General features: G+C 49.2%; 2 long non-coding RNA genes across 2 annotated transcripts in view; both read left to right on the top strand.

Annotated features, from left to right (window-relative positions):
• Nucleotides 1–1,752: 1,752 nt before the first annotated feature.
• Nucleotides 1,753–15,213, top strand: part of LOC148639947 (uncharacterized) — a 27,073-nt gene continuing 13,612 nt past the window's right edge. The window contains exon 1 of the long non-coding RNA XR_015930719.1: nt 1,753–2,194. This is a non-coding gene — a long non-coding RNA (uncharacterized LOC148639947). The remainder of the gene's footprint in view (nt 2,195–15,213) is intronic.
• On the top strand, nt 2,338–5,898 carry LOC148639948 (uncharacterized). Its single transcript, XR_015930625.1, has 2 exons — nt 2,338–2,813; nt 3,747–5,898. It is a non-coding gene; the product is annotated as an uncharacterized LOC148639948 (long non-coding RNA).

The raw sequence follows: 15,213 nt of genomic DNA, 5'->3' as shown, positions 1-15,213 counted from the left end.
CCCCTCGGTCACCCTGCATGAGGGTCCTGGCCTTCTTGTCCCAAGGCTGGGAGGTCAGCCCTCAGCCAAGCGGGTTAAGCCCGGATTGTGCTCCATGACGCTTTCATCTTGGGCGTTGTCATTCCCAGTGAAACAGGTTTGTCATTTTCAGTGTGATAATTAGGGTTCGGGTAGGGTTAATGAATTGGGTGTGTTGAGACCCCCTTCCAGAGAACTCTACCCCCCCCCCCTCCCCCTTCCACCAGCCCTGCTAGGAACCCCCTCTCAGGGTCCTGGGGTCTCTTCCGTTCTGCACGTGATAGAAAAGCGTGCCAGAGTATTTTCAGCCTGCTTTGCTAACTCTGAACCCTGCAGCCTGTGAAAGTAGCAGAAAGAGCTGCAGAACCCCTTTATTGTTTGCATTTATACAGCGTTTTTTCCATCGACATTCTTCTGGTTCCTACAAACCCTTTAAAAAACCAGCACTCATGTGCACCAAGGGAAACCCATGTGTTAATATCTGGACACTAATAAGTTTAGCCAAGACCGGTTAAGTCCTCTTTCCTCAGTGCATAAAGAGGGTGTAGTCACATGCTACCTTGGCACACTCTGAGGTCACCTTCACAAAAAGGGCGGTCTCTTTGTCTGAAGGCTTTATCTATCGCCTTATTCCTATCAAGAAAAACAGCGTATGCCCATATGAAACATGCGAGCAGGAGTTCAGGAATTTCAAACCGCTACCACAGAGATGAGAAATGAAGTCGGCGAGCGACTGACACACTGCTTTGGTCTTGACTCACGAGGGCCTGACTATACAGATGGGAGAGAAATCACAGCTTTGCACATCCAACAAACTGCTGCTCTCTCCCAGACTCGTGCTGTCTGTCTCTTTCAAGCAGGATCAGAGCTGTGATGAAAGGTCCGCAGCCGTTAACATATGAGAGCTTTCTGCACACCGTTTGATATAAGGACACAAGGGGAATCACTAACTAGCGGAGGTCATTCGACCTACTCCAGACACCCACAACTCTTTGTGTAAAGAAGTGTTGGCTATTCCCTGTCTGGAATGAATTCCCCTGTAGTAACCAGCTGTGGCCCTGTGTGCTTGATTTGCTGCTAGGTTTGAACTGACCCCCAAGGCTGACGATGGCTGTACCTCTGCGGAGATTAGTGAGGTGAGGGACACTGGGAAGAAAACTGCAAGGTGAGAGCAGGCTGTCCAGCACAGCAGAACTTGCCCTCCTCTTGCATTTAGTCACAGGATTGCAGTACGGTTCACATTCAGCTGATTTGTTATGCAAAAAGTTTTTAAAAAGCATTTTCGGGCATCTGCTCGAGTTCAATTTGTATTAGATCTTAGCTATGGCTTTGAGTTCTGCTCAATCGTACATCTTCAAGATGGAGAACCTCCTTCGAGCCTCAGTGGTCCAGGAGAGCCTAAGGCCACTGGGAATCAGTGTAGAGAAGAGAAGGTGATATTCTCTTGACTGAGCTTCTGGTGGGTGTCCCACGGGGCACGGCGTTTCACAGGTGGGGTGTCCTGAATTCCTGGTGCAGGACAGGTGAGCGCTGGCCTGGAGCAGGGGGGGGTGTGCTGGGGCAGGGGTGGATTAAGGAACAGGCTAGCATAACCTGTAGCCTGTAACCTGTAGCCTAACCTGACTTGCTGGGGTTTTTTTTTTTAAACGGACCTGTGGGTCCCCATTGGTCCATTAAAACGTTGAATAATTTGTGAACCAATGATTGGTCAAATGCAACAGGTTCGCATTTCAAATTTATTTTGGCGGCTTCACCGGGCGATCTCTGGTGCACGTTTACGGTGGCTAGCCTCAACAGGTGCGATAGCAAATATGATAGTGGGGCGCAAAAACGGCACCGTGAGCAGGATCTACTTCAAAAGAGCCCCAGATTGAGCCAGCTCCCGCAACGGGATCAAAGGAACACGAGTCGCGGGCAGAGCCATCTGAAACGCCACCACCATCCCCACAAGACCAACGAGCCGTGTCCGAGCCGCCGCCGTGACTGTTGCACCTGCTACCGTGGGGCCAACAGAGACCGCAACACCGGCTCCCGCTTCCTACAGCTCGGCCCCAGGATGCGGAGGTGAAATAGATGAGCAGAGGCGGCCATACTGAGCTAAACTGGGCCCGAAATCGTGTCAAAACCAAGACGCGGAGCTTGCAGCATCGGAAAGACAACATAGACACCAAAAGAGGTATTTCTCTGAAACCCTCTTCAAAAGAGAACTCGGAAATGGCCAATGTGTGGCAAGAGAATGGCTGCTGGTGTTTTGTTTCGCATGTAAATTATTTGGGGGCGGTGATAATCAGTCCGGACTGACCGCAGGCTGTAGTGATTGGGAAAACGCCGCAGCACGCCTGGCTGAACACGAAGTGTCGGAGAGCCGTAGAAAGGCTGGGGTTGCATAACGCTATGCGATGTGCTGATTGTGGTCGAATAGATTCAGAACGATAAAGACAGTTTGAAAGTGAATATGAGTATTGGACTAAAGTCTTGAAAATGGCGGTAGCAGTGGTGGTTTTTAGCTGAGCGAGGGCTGCCTTTTAGGGGGGCGCAGAGAAATGTTCGGGCGCCCCGACAACGGGAACTTCACGGGTGTCCTCGAAGTCTATCAGCGAGTTTGATCCCTTCTTGACAGCCCATCTAGAAACATATCTCCCCGTCGATGCCGTGTAATGACTGGTTTGAGTCTATTGACTGCAGTGGACTCGCACGAGTGGGGAGTGTCCTGCTGTTCTTGAAATAAAGCGCTCAAACGGGGTGGTCGCTGGTCTCGGCTGTGCGTGCGCAGGATTTCTGTTGTCAGCTCGCAGGTGGGCTGTGAATCTGATTTATTGGTTGCATTGCTGTACTTGCATTACAGTCTGCTGTAGTGTGTGTGTATTTGGACTCCCCTGTGTAATGTATGTGTTCTTACATTCCGCTTGAATCGGCGGTAGCAGGCTCGTACTCCGAACGCGTCACTGAATTATTACAGGATTTTCTCTCGCTTTTTTCTAGTAATTGGATGGGGGGGCCTCTGATCACCTTAAACCGACACTGGCTGAGGGTTTGGGTGTGTGTGCTGGGGCAGAGGGTGTGTGTGTGTGTGTGTGTGCGTGCTCTGGGGGAGCTGGGAGGTGTGTGTGGCTGTCAGTCAGAGGCTGGTCAAGGCGCTGGGGAAGACTGAGGAGAGGCTGAGGAATGTGTACCCTCGCCTGCTGCCTCTGCAGAGCCGCACGTAGCCCAGTCCCTCCCCCTGCACAAGGGCTCCTACCGGGTTGGTGGCTTGGACTGCACACAGGTGGGGGGACTGGTTCTGACCAGCTTGGAGGGGGAAAGATACACAAGTGCAGCTGAATCTTCTTACCCCTTAAAAAATACACCCCATTCCAATTTTCTAGGATTTCAGGAAATGTTTTGGAATTGGAGAATCCCACGATTTATGCCTAATCCAGTCTCTCCTCTGAGCTGGAAACAGTACAGACTGTCCATGTGCTGTAGAAGGCCAGGCTGCCAGTGCTGCCGTTTGTAACTGCTCCTGTTTGTGCTTGGTGTTGTACTGTGCTGTATTTGCATCACTGTACCAAGACTATTTATCTACTGTAAGTTCACTGCAACTTAATAATAATACTGGCTACAGAATTGCTTATATGGTATGTCTCATTGCTACAGTATCTTTGCATTCTGTGTTTCTTTCAGTACGGCGGATGTACTGTATAGTTGTATGTAGAAATGGACGTGAATACCGCTGTTCTTTTGCGAAGGTAGCAGCTCCGCCCGGGTCCGTCACAAACGGCGCAGACGTGTCTCTTCGCCGGGACTACAAGTGCTCGCGGAGGAAGCAGCCGGGAACGCGCTGTTCTGTGTGCAAACCGCTGCCCACGCGCTGAACGCCCCCGACGCGAGACCGGAAGCTGTGAGAATGGCAGGACTAGCAGCCGCAAGAACGAACAGAAATCAAGACATATCTGTGTATGACTTCACCGTGTCGGTGTGTTACATTAGATTTGACCTGCAATTGGAGAGAACACGATTTGATTACATACTGCACCTATAATATGCCCATCTGCTTAATTCAAATGCCCTGTAAATGTTCTTTGAAAGCACGGTATAAACGTATTATTGCGTGATTTCGGTTGAAGTTGTAAAATTTACTACAGTTAAAATTGTTGCTGTCAAAGCGTCGTGGTATTGAATATACCCACAGCCCGAGCCTCCAGTGCAGATACAGTTTAAACTGTCTGCTGCAGGCCCTGCAGGATGCTCGAGGCTGTAAATGCTGCGGGGTTAGGGCCTGCTCTGTTTTATGCTCGGCATTGTGCCACTTTACCTGTCGGCTAAGTTTCGGGGCTATGCGTTTCAAAACACCCCGGGACGGGTAGGGGTACGCCGTGTTTATTTGCCCGTGCGCATTTCACACCCCCTGTTCGCGTGTGGACGTCGAGACGTAAGAGATGGGAGGGGAGGATGCGCGCGCGCTGCGTGCCTGTTGGTATTGGGACTCGTGGCGTCTTGTTTTTTTCACGTCAGCCTGCGGTCCGCGAGAGAACAGGCTGTGCTCGGCACTTCCTCTTTCTACAGAACACGCGTTTCTGCCAAAACACGTTCAGGTCCTCTTAGACATTACTAAAACGCACAATTTGTACTACTGTACCTTACAGCAATGCATTGTTTCCTACAGGTTAATTACACTACAGAGTCTGGGTTACAGTTTGCAAGAGCTATAATTGCAATACACTTCGAAGACAACTGTTTTATGCCTGAACCTTTGCATAATTTCCATCCATCCATTCACTAACCTGTTTATCAAGTATAGGGTTGCAGGGCAGCCTGGGCCTATCCCAGCAAGCAACAGGCACAAGGCAGGGTTCACTGGGCAGGACATCAGTCCATCACAGGCAGCACACGCACCAGGGCCAATTTCTCAGAAGCCAATTAACAGACCAGCATCTCTTTGGACTGTGGGATGAAACCCAGGTGAGCACAAGGAGAACATACAGACTCCACACAGACACCACCCCAGGTCTGGAATTGAACCCGAGGCACCAGTGCTGACCAGTGCACCACTGGGCCACCTCTGTGGCAGAATTGCCTTTGCAGTTGTAATTACACTTATTGACATATTGCTTAATTGCAGTTCAATCGAACTGTTGTCTATTTTTTTATGTTAAATCCTTTACACATTGCTAATGTGTAGTTGTTCATCAATATCATTGTCGGGTTTGTATTGCTATGGTGTCACTCAGTGTAACTGACACTGTAGTGGAAAATGACGCACTTCTGCTCCAGAGGTCATTTAGAAGTTTTAATTGTATTACACCTAACGTCTTTTATACCGTCCAACATCGGCAGTAGCAATACTCTGGTTTAATGGCTCTATGTGCGTTTTGAACTTCAAGAACGAGAGCGTGCAGTTCTGCTTCTCTCCACTTGGCGGCGGTGTGTGACGCTCTTTCGCCGAGCCATGGGTACAGACCGTCCCCTAGTTCAGGCTCTGGAGCTGCATCAACAGAAGAAAGCAGAAGTTGGGATAAACAACTGAGTTGCGCAATATTATCACTTTTGTTTTTCAAACTGGGATTGATATTTCTTAGGCGTGGTTCGCCTTCCAATGAATTTTCTCGTCTGTTGTTGCAAGAACACCTTGCCAAGTCACTTGTCTTTAAATGTGAAAGTAAACCTGCGTGATGTTCTAAACACGGGACCGAGATCAGCGTGAAAGTACAATGCATTTTGTGTGCATTTCCTGCATATACCAAACGTCATGTATCGTGCGTGCATTAATATTAGCCTTTGAATTCGGCCACAATCCAGTGCATTGCAGTGTAGGGCTTGTAATCTGTTGTCAAGTCTGTAAATTGGATTTGTTGTGGAGGCAAATAAATGCCGTCGTGTTTTTGTACTTTTGCACTGCAACTTTTTTGTCTTTGCAACTTTGCTGGGTCGATCCAGAGAACAATTAGCACAATGTATAGAAGAAAAAACCCTGCAGTCTTTCGAGATGAAATGGGCACCTATTTGATGTGTGTGCATGAGTTTCAAAGACTGTGCGGCGTATGTTATTGTGGAGACAGGGGTCTATAATATTTCCTAATCCACATGACGCACTCTGTCTAAAGCTGTTACAACCTGTCTGCTGTAAAATTGCTGTGTTGTTATGATGCACATACTGTACAGTAATCGCTCCCTGCTCAGTTTGTCTTCATACACAGAACAGTCTCGGTCTATAATCGGGACGTTCTGCTGATCTGGTCCCGTCCCTCTGCGCCAAGACTGTTCTAGCTGCGACTTCAAATCTCTTGTGACCGTTTCAATAATCTTTCCTGCAGAGTTGATTTTACACCTCAGCTACCTATAACTACCAGGTGACACAAGTTAGTTTCAGGACTTGGACACACGAGCCTGCTGTGTTCGTCCTCATTGATAAGCATACTGTAATTAGAGGAGACCCAAGCCCAAGCGATGTTTCAGTCCAAAACATCATTTTTCTGAACAATCGTTAGTGAGTAAATTTCCCAAGTCTTCTGTCCCAGTGTCCTTCACGCCCAAAATCCCCTTTAACCCGTGACCTCGTCGCTCCATCCGTTTATTTTCTCGTCAAAGTTCCAAGTGTGATTATTTTTTTATGGTCCTAACTATATACTCAAACGCCAACCACGGGTTTCATGGTTTAAACCTATAATCATCAATCAAGAATATCAAGGTCAAGAGCAATGAGAGGAAAGGTCGTTATCAGGAGTGTCAGTTTTGTGGTGAAATGTTTATTCCTGGGGGTATCTCCGAGGCTGGGTCTGGGTTACACACACACACACACACACCCTGCTGTGTGAGCTTCTGGAGGGGCAGTCGGTTACCGGAGGGTCGGGGCTCGCGCGCTCCTTGGGCAAGGGAGGGGAGCACCTGGTCTCGCGGCCCGGAGTCTGAAACGCGCCGTCAGGCTCCGCTCGGACACCGACTGACCGAGCGCCGCTGTCCGCCGCGGGAAATTTCCACCTCGGGCTGAGCAAACGTTCATTCGAGTGCTAGGCATGGCGCTTTTGAGGTTATAGGCGGCCGGTGTCAGTTTTCAGTCTGTTTTGCCTGAGTAAGCATGCCCGTGTTTCTGCGGTTTGACGCCGCCGGGGTCGGTTTTCACAAGGAATCTGATGACTTAATCGTAGCTGGCTGGCACAGCTAAGTGGGAGGTTAACATACTGAAGTCACCTTCAGAATTGTTTACAGCCTGACTGATCCGAGAAGAGCCAGAAAGACGGGCTCTTCCTGGTTAAGTTTCAGGGCGAATGTCCTGGTTCTAACGTTTTCTTCAAATACCTTGCTTTCTTCGGGTTATGTGTGTCCGAGTACTGAAAGGTACAAACATGTTTATAGAGCCTCCTTTGCATCTTTACTCTTTACTAGTGACCTTGGGTTCGATTCCAGACCCGTGGTGCTGTCTGTGTGGAGTTTGCATGGTCTCCCTCTGCTTGGTGCGCCATTCAAGCGCCTTCTCGCTCTTTGAAAGATTGTCGGAAACCGGGAAAGTGGATTGAAGTTGCAGTTTCCAATAACTCGATCGATTAACTAACTAATTAGCAAATACCTTAACGAGCCGAATGGCCTCCTCTCGTTTGCAGCTGTTCTTATGTTTTGCGTAAAACAAAATCCACCTGCGATGATCCTTCACAACCCCTTGTTTAATAACTTCCAGTCACTCCCATCAGAACGCAGATACCGACTTCCCGAAACCAACAGATTCCAGTTCTTATTCATACCTGTGGCCATATTGTTACTTAACAGTTGGCCTTCTATGTAAATATGTATAATGTTGTTCCTGTCGATTTTCTTTTCTTCTCTCCGTCTGTACACCAACACTGCTGCCGGTGGAAAATACCCCCCGGGGATAATAAAGACTCTCTCTCTTATGGTTTTATGTTCGTAAAAGGAGAAAATTGCCCGATCATGTTGCGATGTCCGGAAACTAAGAGCAGAAGTGTGTCCCATCGGTACTATCCCCCTCCCCGCTCGAGAATGAAACGGTTTACCCCGATGTGGTGGTTTGTGTCCGGGGCTGCCCGGGCCCTCTGACCTGGGCCTGCAGTGAGTGACCGTGCCCGGACGGACCGGCGGACCGCCGCTGGCCGGCGCGCCGCGTTAAACAGCACGGCGGGGGCGGGGCGGGGTGGAGAGACCCGCAGTCGGAGAATGGCGAGAGGAGAATATGTTCAAAGCCAGCGGCGCCACTCCAGTGCCTGTTAACAGGTAGGCAGGGCAGCGCTCTGAAGTGAGAGTGGCGGAGCCGCTCCCCCGCTGCGCTGAGCTGATTAGACGCTGAGCCGCGGCCGGGAGCACAGCGCGCTGAAGAGGCACTCGAAGCGCCACTCTGCTCTCGGCAGATATCTCCTCTGCAAGCCGGGCCAGCTCTCTCTCCTCACTGCACTAGGAAGGCAGGAAGAGTTACGGGCGAGAAGGGCCTGTTCCTCCCCGCTTGCGCGGGTGGCTCCTCAGAGTCCGGTGCGTCATGCAGCGCGCTGGTTGTCGTTTCTCAATATCTGAAGTCTGGTGCAAGTGTCCAGAAACCTCAAAGGCGACTGGCACAGCCAAGCCAGGGCCCTTCTCCGAAACTGAACACTGCAACGTGAGCGTAGAGGTGGAAAGGAGGTGCTTCTTTACTCAAAGGGTGGTGGAAGTGTGGAACAAGCAACCCAGCCATGGGCTGGAGCATGTGGCAGGTGCCGCTGCTGTTCGTGTCTTCCCTGCTGGAGGGATTGTTATCTGAGGAGCCATCGGACAAGCTTGACAATAGGTGGTTTAAACGGTTGCTGGCTTCTGTTACCCAGGAGTCCAAAGCCGAGCTGTGCCTTCAGGCTCAGTATTCGGGGCTTTGAGGTAAACAGGCCGGGCTGCAGGCTCGGTGTGGGATAGACAGACGTCAGTCAGCCCTTGTGAAAGTGAGTCGCCCCCTTGGGAACTAATGCAACAGCAACACAACACCAAGCACAAAACGGAGCAAACCCAAACACCATAGTGTCCAAACGCTTAGTTTGGCGTTAATGTCAGAGGACAGACCCCCGACAGATAAATTGACCAGCTAGTAGACCACACTGTGGTTGAAAACTACAGTGACTTAGAATAAAATGTAGCCAAAATTATTATTACAGGCAGCAGAATTTTAGATTAGAGCCCTCTTCAAGATATGTAAAAAGTACATTGTAATTGCTTTGTAATCTGATATCGTATGCCCCTTCGAAAGGTATCTTCTCTGTTGTTTTATATATAAAAGTCACGACATGGAGATGAAGAGTTTTTTTTTTTATTGCTGATCAGATAGGATCAATGTAGGAATAACTACATTCACTATTTGTCCTGGTATGAAGCACTACGCTGCTGTGTCTAGAAACAATAGCAGCACAAGGTGAGGGTTAAATTTAGGAGGCCAGGCGTTGAGGGGAGACATGATCAAAGCTGATGTCAGGCAGCCAGTCGATTACAGTTTACAGTCGGAGCTGGAAGCAGCGGGTTTTTGTCTCGGGCTGCCACCCACAGCTCCATGACGCCGGCTGAAGCGCTCGGCTGCAGCGGGGAGAGCATGCACAGGCCATGTGAGAAAGCCTCCCAGCCAATGGCAGGGCGAGTGTTCGCGGGGCTCGACCAATCGCGGGCCTCCTCGGGGAGTGGGCGTGGCGCTTCCGCTGCCTCAGGGACATCCCTGGGTAAACAGTGCCTCTGAGCCAGGCGGCTTGCCCACGGCGGAAGAGCTGAGGAAATGGAACAGCAAGTCTCTGTTGGGTCTGATTACCCTTCATCCCGTCTGTATAGACCGGTGTGCTCCTGCTTATATTTTTTCTGATTTTACTTTTTATGGCACTTTTTTATCTCAATCTTTATCGCTACATACAGTGTCCTTGGGTTTGGAAGAGCGCTTTATAAATAAAAGTCAGTATTATTATTGTTACGGTAAAGGAGGGCTGATCTAGTTAAAGGAGATAGATTTTTGGGGTGGTGGTGTTACCCCACATATCCGAATGATGCTGACCACCCCTAGTCTGAGTCATTTATTTGGTCGGGGTGGGGGGACAGACAAGTTCTGCTCTAAAAACTAATTCTAAGTGCTAAACATTTGAACTTCCTAACACGTGGCAGAAGAAACCGTGGGTTTATCCAGAAACAGAAGCTGCTACAGAAGTAGAACCACCACATTTCAGCTCTTGAGCCTTCTTCAGGTGTTCCTGGAGCGTAGCGGTTCTTCTTTCTCCTCTCCTGGGTGGAAACGACCCCTCAGAAACTTCATTTCAACAACGTGCTCAATTCTTACAAAGAAGACAATTCCAATAAAAAGGTCTTAAGGGGTGGCCGTGCAATGGCTGTCCATATGGCATGTGTTGGTTAATAATAATAATAATAATAATAATAATTGCTTACACTTATATAGCGCTTTTTCTGGACACTCCACTCAAAGCGCTTTACGAGTAATGGGGATCCCCTCCACCACCACAGCATCCACCTGGATGAAGCTGGATGAAGCTGGATGAAGCTGGATGAAGCTGGATTAAGGCTGGATTAAGGCTGGATTCGCACCACAGCGTCCCTCTGGTCCTCCTGGTTGATCCCACTTGCTTCAGTCCAGTTCTGTGTCTTCGCAAACGCTGTCCTGGCGTCGGTGTGGTCTGTGTCACCACTGCTGCTCTGAGGCTGCCTGGGCCGCCCCTAAAGAGCCCCACTAGTCCCCGGGGGCTTCACAGAGCGACACCGGGGCGGGGGGAGGGGGGAAACGGCGCAAACATGGACAGTGGGGCTGACCGGCACGTCCAGCATGTCGCCTCCTGCAGGGCGGGGCTGAAGCAGCCGGCCCGGTGTTGCTAGGCGACGGCCAGGCAGGTTCCTGGAGACGGTCGCTGGGCTTCTCCTGTGACCGATTTACACCTGCGTCTGACAGCGATACCACTGTTACCTCACTCCCCCGGCACGCTGAGATAATGGAAACCCACACTGCAGAAACACCTAGAGACCGTGGCCGGCTTTTTCTGCCAGCGATGACCTTATTAACTCCGTTGGGAAGTACATATTAGCTTTATGATAACATGGAAAGAGTATGGAACAGCACGTTGTTAATCCCAGCGAGGAGTGACCACATGGCCAGTAATCTCCATGTACTTCACTACAGGAGAGAGTTCTAACATTCCTTTAAAAAAAGACATCGAGCGCCCCATCTCATGGACGACTATTGCTAACTGTATTCCATATGGTTGTGACAAATCAATTTCATGGAAAAAAAACTTGTAGATCTTTTATTCATGCAATTTGTTGTGCTTCTGTTTTACCGTTGACGTTTGCTAAGTGTGGCCTTCATCTGTGCTGATTCTCCCAGGTCAGATCAATCCCACAATCCCTCCTGTGGGCTGTTCCCTTGCTCCGGAGGAGGGGGGGGGGGGTTGGATCAGAGGGACGTTGGACAGCCCCCTTTACCCCAGTAGAGCACCACTGAAGCAGCAACATCCAATTAACAAAGGGATGTAACTAAATTATCAGGTCAATTTAGTTTGGTTTAAGTACTACACTGCCGCGGGGGCAGCGAGCATCGTATGCGAACTTGCTCATTTATAGAGAATAACACCATGGTAAGAACACAGTACTGTATAGTACACCACGGGGAATCCCAGTGAAGCCCGGAGATCATTGGTACACTGTGATGAAACCTCTGGAAAACTGTGGAAAAGCTTACACAGCGTGAGGCTTGGAAAACGGTGAGAATGTTCATGCAAGGCGTGTGCTTGTGGGAGCTGCGCAGCAATGATTAAGTCTCTGTACACTTGACTAGGGGGTTGTGGGTTCGAATCCCTGCTGTGACACTACTGTTGTAGCCTTGTGCTTTACCCCAGTGGCTCCAGTCCACCCAGGTGTATAAGTGGGGACCAGCATTGCTGGGAGGGTCATTCTACAAAGGACCAGTGTCCCCTTCATTGGGGGGTCACATGCTCTCTAGTCTGTGTAAACCTACTCCACTGACTAAAAGCACAGTATGGCATTGTAGACCTTTTGTGTATTGGCATCATCACTCTGCTCTCCTCCCCACTGAGAGCTGGTGTGTGGGGAGCAGACTGGCGCATCATCCAGGTGGGGCTGCACACTGGTGGTGGTGGAGGGGATCCCCATGACCTGTACAGCGCTTTGAGTGGAGTGTCCAGAAAAGCCCTATAGAAATGTAAGCAATTATTATTAATTATTATTCTTATTACACAACACGGTTTCTTCCTACCCACATATCACAAATAAAAAACAACTTGCACCCAGTGTGAAATCAGAATTTCAAAGGAAATACAAGGTTTGGGTGTCTTGGGAGTCTTCATCACCCTGCAGGGTTCTGCAGCTGTCAATCACTGCTGATCACTGAGTGATTAGCTGGGCTCTGGCCAGGGAGATGTGTATATATAATTGGGAATTTGGGTTCCCCCTGGCCCCAGCAAGAAACAACACACACCGTAGGTTTACAGTGGACAGGGGGTCATCAAAGCCACATAGCTCGTTAGTTACTAGTAGCTAATTGATGCAAGGATCTTGTTTGGTTATTTGGAATGTATCTTCCCCCTTCCAAATCGTTCATGCAACATTAGTCTTTCCACATTAATTGCACAACTGCTTGCATTTCAACCCCATTTTGATTGCTTAATTCTTATATCAATCCGGTTAACAACTCATAGACTCCAAAGGCATAAACACATCCATAGTTTTATCTGCAGCTTTCATGTGCTGGAGTTGGGTGAGACTTCTTCTGGATATGGACAGAGCCTCTCACAGTTTCTAGGGCAAACTTTTGACCTCACCAGCTGCTGGCTCAGAGTTTCTCCCTTACAAGAGCCAGGCCGCTGTTTTGGAGCATAGCTGACGAAGGGTTCAGGCATCTCACTTTCTGTTTGGCAGCACAGGGGCCTGTGGAGGCGTGCCAAAAATAACAATGCAGCAGTTCAGTGATGGAGGGCGGAGGGGAGCATGCACTTTGGGCATGACTGCCCGTGTGAAAAAGCTTCTCAGCCAATCCGAGCACGCATGATCACAGAGCTCAGCCAATCACGGGAGACCAGACTCTCTTTGTCAGCCAGGAAATGTGGAAATGAGTAGCTGTGAAATCTGTGGTGGCAACAAGAGTTATTTTGGTAACGATTCGGACTTTTTTGTCAAGGCAAAACAGAAGTGTTGCATAGATCAGCTGGGGAAATTTTAATTATTTCATCAAAATGGTGGGTGTGAGAGTAGGTCTATGTTGATAAAGAGATTTGAGTTGAAAAGACCTGTTTTTCCCTGTATTTGTGTCTGTCTATACTCTGTTATAGAGCCCTGACTTGCGAGATATTATCTCTGTCTAGCTCCTCTTTCACAATTAATGATTCCTGAGGGTAAGCATGAAGAATACAGGACAGAAAATGCTTGGAATAAAATGTGCTTGGAATGATGTGCTTGGGCGGTGAGGTGGCTCTGTGGCTGGAAGGTTGCCGGTTCGTATCCTGCGGCCGGCAGAGGAATCCTACTCTGTTGGGCCCCTGATCAAGGCCCTTCACCCTAGCCGCTCCAGGGGTGCTGTAAATATGGCTGACCCTGCACTCTGACCCCCAGCTTCTCTCCCTGTCTGTGTGTCTCATGGAGAGCAAGCTGGGGTCTGCGAAAAGACAAATTCCTAATGCAAGAAATTGTATAGGGCCCAATAAAGTGAGCTCTCTCTCTCTAACAGAGTTTTGATGGACGGGGGGCTCCAGATCATTGCGCAGTTCTAATTCTCAACTTCTGTTGAACACCCAAAGGAGGCTCCATAGCTGAAACATTGTGTTTCTTTTCTTCTCTTTCCAGCCTGGAATAAACCTTCACTTGTTGCTTTGCAGCCTACACATGCTGATGCAGCTGCCTACTTGAGGTGTGCATGAAGCCGTTTAGATCACTTAATCCATACTGCAGGTAGCAACACATCATATGGCTCACATACTCTGACACCTGAGAAACAAATTGCAGCAGATGATGCCGTACTTTTCTAGATTAATAATAATAATTGCTTACATTTATATAGCTCTTTTCTGGACACTCCACTCAAAGCGATTTAAAGGTAATGGGGATCCCCTCCAGCACCACCAGTGTGCAACCCCACCTGGATCATGCGACGGCAGCCTTAGTTAATAGAGTTAATGAAGCCAATTAGATGGGGATTATTAGGAGGCCGTGATTGGTAAAGGCCAATGGGGAAATTTGGCCAGGATGCCAGGGTTACACCCCTACTCTTTTCGAGAAACACCCTGAGATTTTTAATGACCACAGAGAGTCAGGACCTCAGTTTTACATCTCATCCGAAGGACAGCGCCTGTTTACAGTATAGTGTCCCCGTCACTATACTGGGGCATTAGGACCCACAGGGTGAGCGCCCCCTGCTGGCCCCACTAACACCTCTTCCAGCAGCAACCTTAGTTTTTCCCAGGAGTCTCCCATCCAGGTACTGACCAGGCTCACACCTGCTTAGCTTCAGTGGGTTACCAGTTGTGAGTTGCAGGGTGATATGGCTGCTGGCTTAATAGGACCATCATCACAGAGCTCATGCTAAAGGAATTGGGCCCAGAGCTGAAGTATTTATTCTTAGATGACAGGCTGCACCGATCAGACCCTGATATAGAAAGTCTCTCGCACAGACTCCAAACACAGCTCCTGCCCTGGATGCCAAACTCCTTCTGAGCATGAGAGCAACACGTACTGGAGACAAAGTGCCCTTTTATGGCGACTGCGAGGGGTCTGAAGACCTGGCCCCCTGGGAGATTAAATTTGTATGTTTCCTCTCCGAGTTTTTTTCTTACCCTGTGGGGAAAGCCTGGTTATAAAAACCCTTTGCCAGATTCTCAACAGTATGCAGCCTGCAGCCTTCCTGCCCCCTGCGTGTATGGCATTATTGCAGGGGAAAAGCCACCTGACTCCTGCTGCGTAGCGGTTTGGTCCAGTCCAGTCCTTGTTGCAGGCCAGCGCTTGCACAGATAGGAAATGAGAAACGCAGATCTACTTGACACGAATCCAAATTCGCAATTCATTTGATGCAGAGGCAACGGTTTGATTAAGCAAGACACTGGTTTTGGGCAGTTTAGTCAAAGATCTATTTATGATAAACCTTCCTCAACAGTAAAGAAACCCGGTGACTCATTTCGCTGTCTCCAGACAATTGCGCACAGTGAATCACAACACCCGATCAAACAGATTTCATGGTTTCATGTGACACAAACAAAAGCCCTCTGG

The sequence above is a fragment of the Lepisosteus platostomus genome, chromosome 26, assembly GCF_059453375.1.
Source record: "Lepisosteus platostomus isolate fLepPlt1 chromosome 26, fLepPlt1.hap1, whole genome shotgun sequence".
Taxonomy (NCBI): domain Eukaryota; kingdom Metazoa; phylum Chordata; class Actinopteri; order Semionotiformes; family Lepisosteidae; genus Lepisosteus; species Lepisosteus platostomus.
This window is presented reverse-complemented; position numbering and strand designations above follow the sequence as displayed.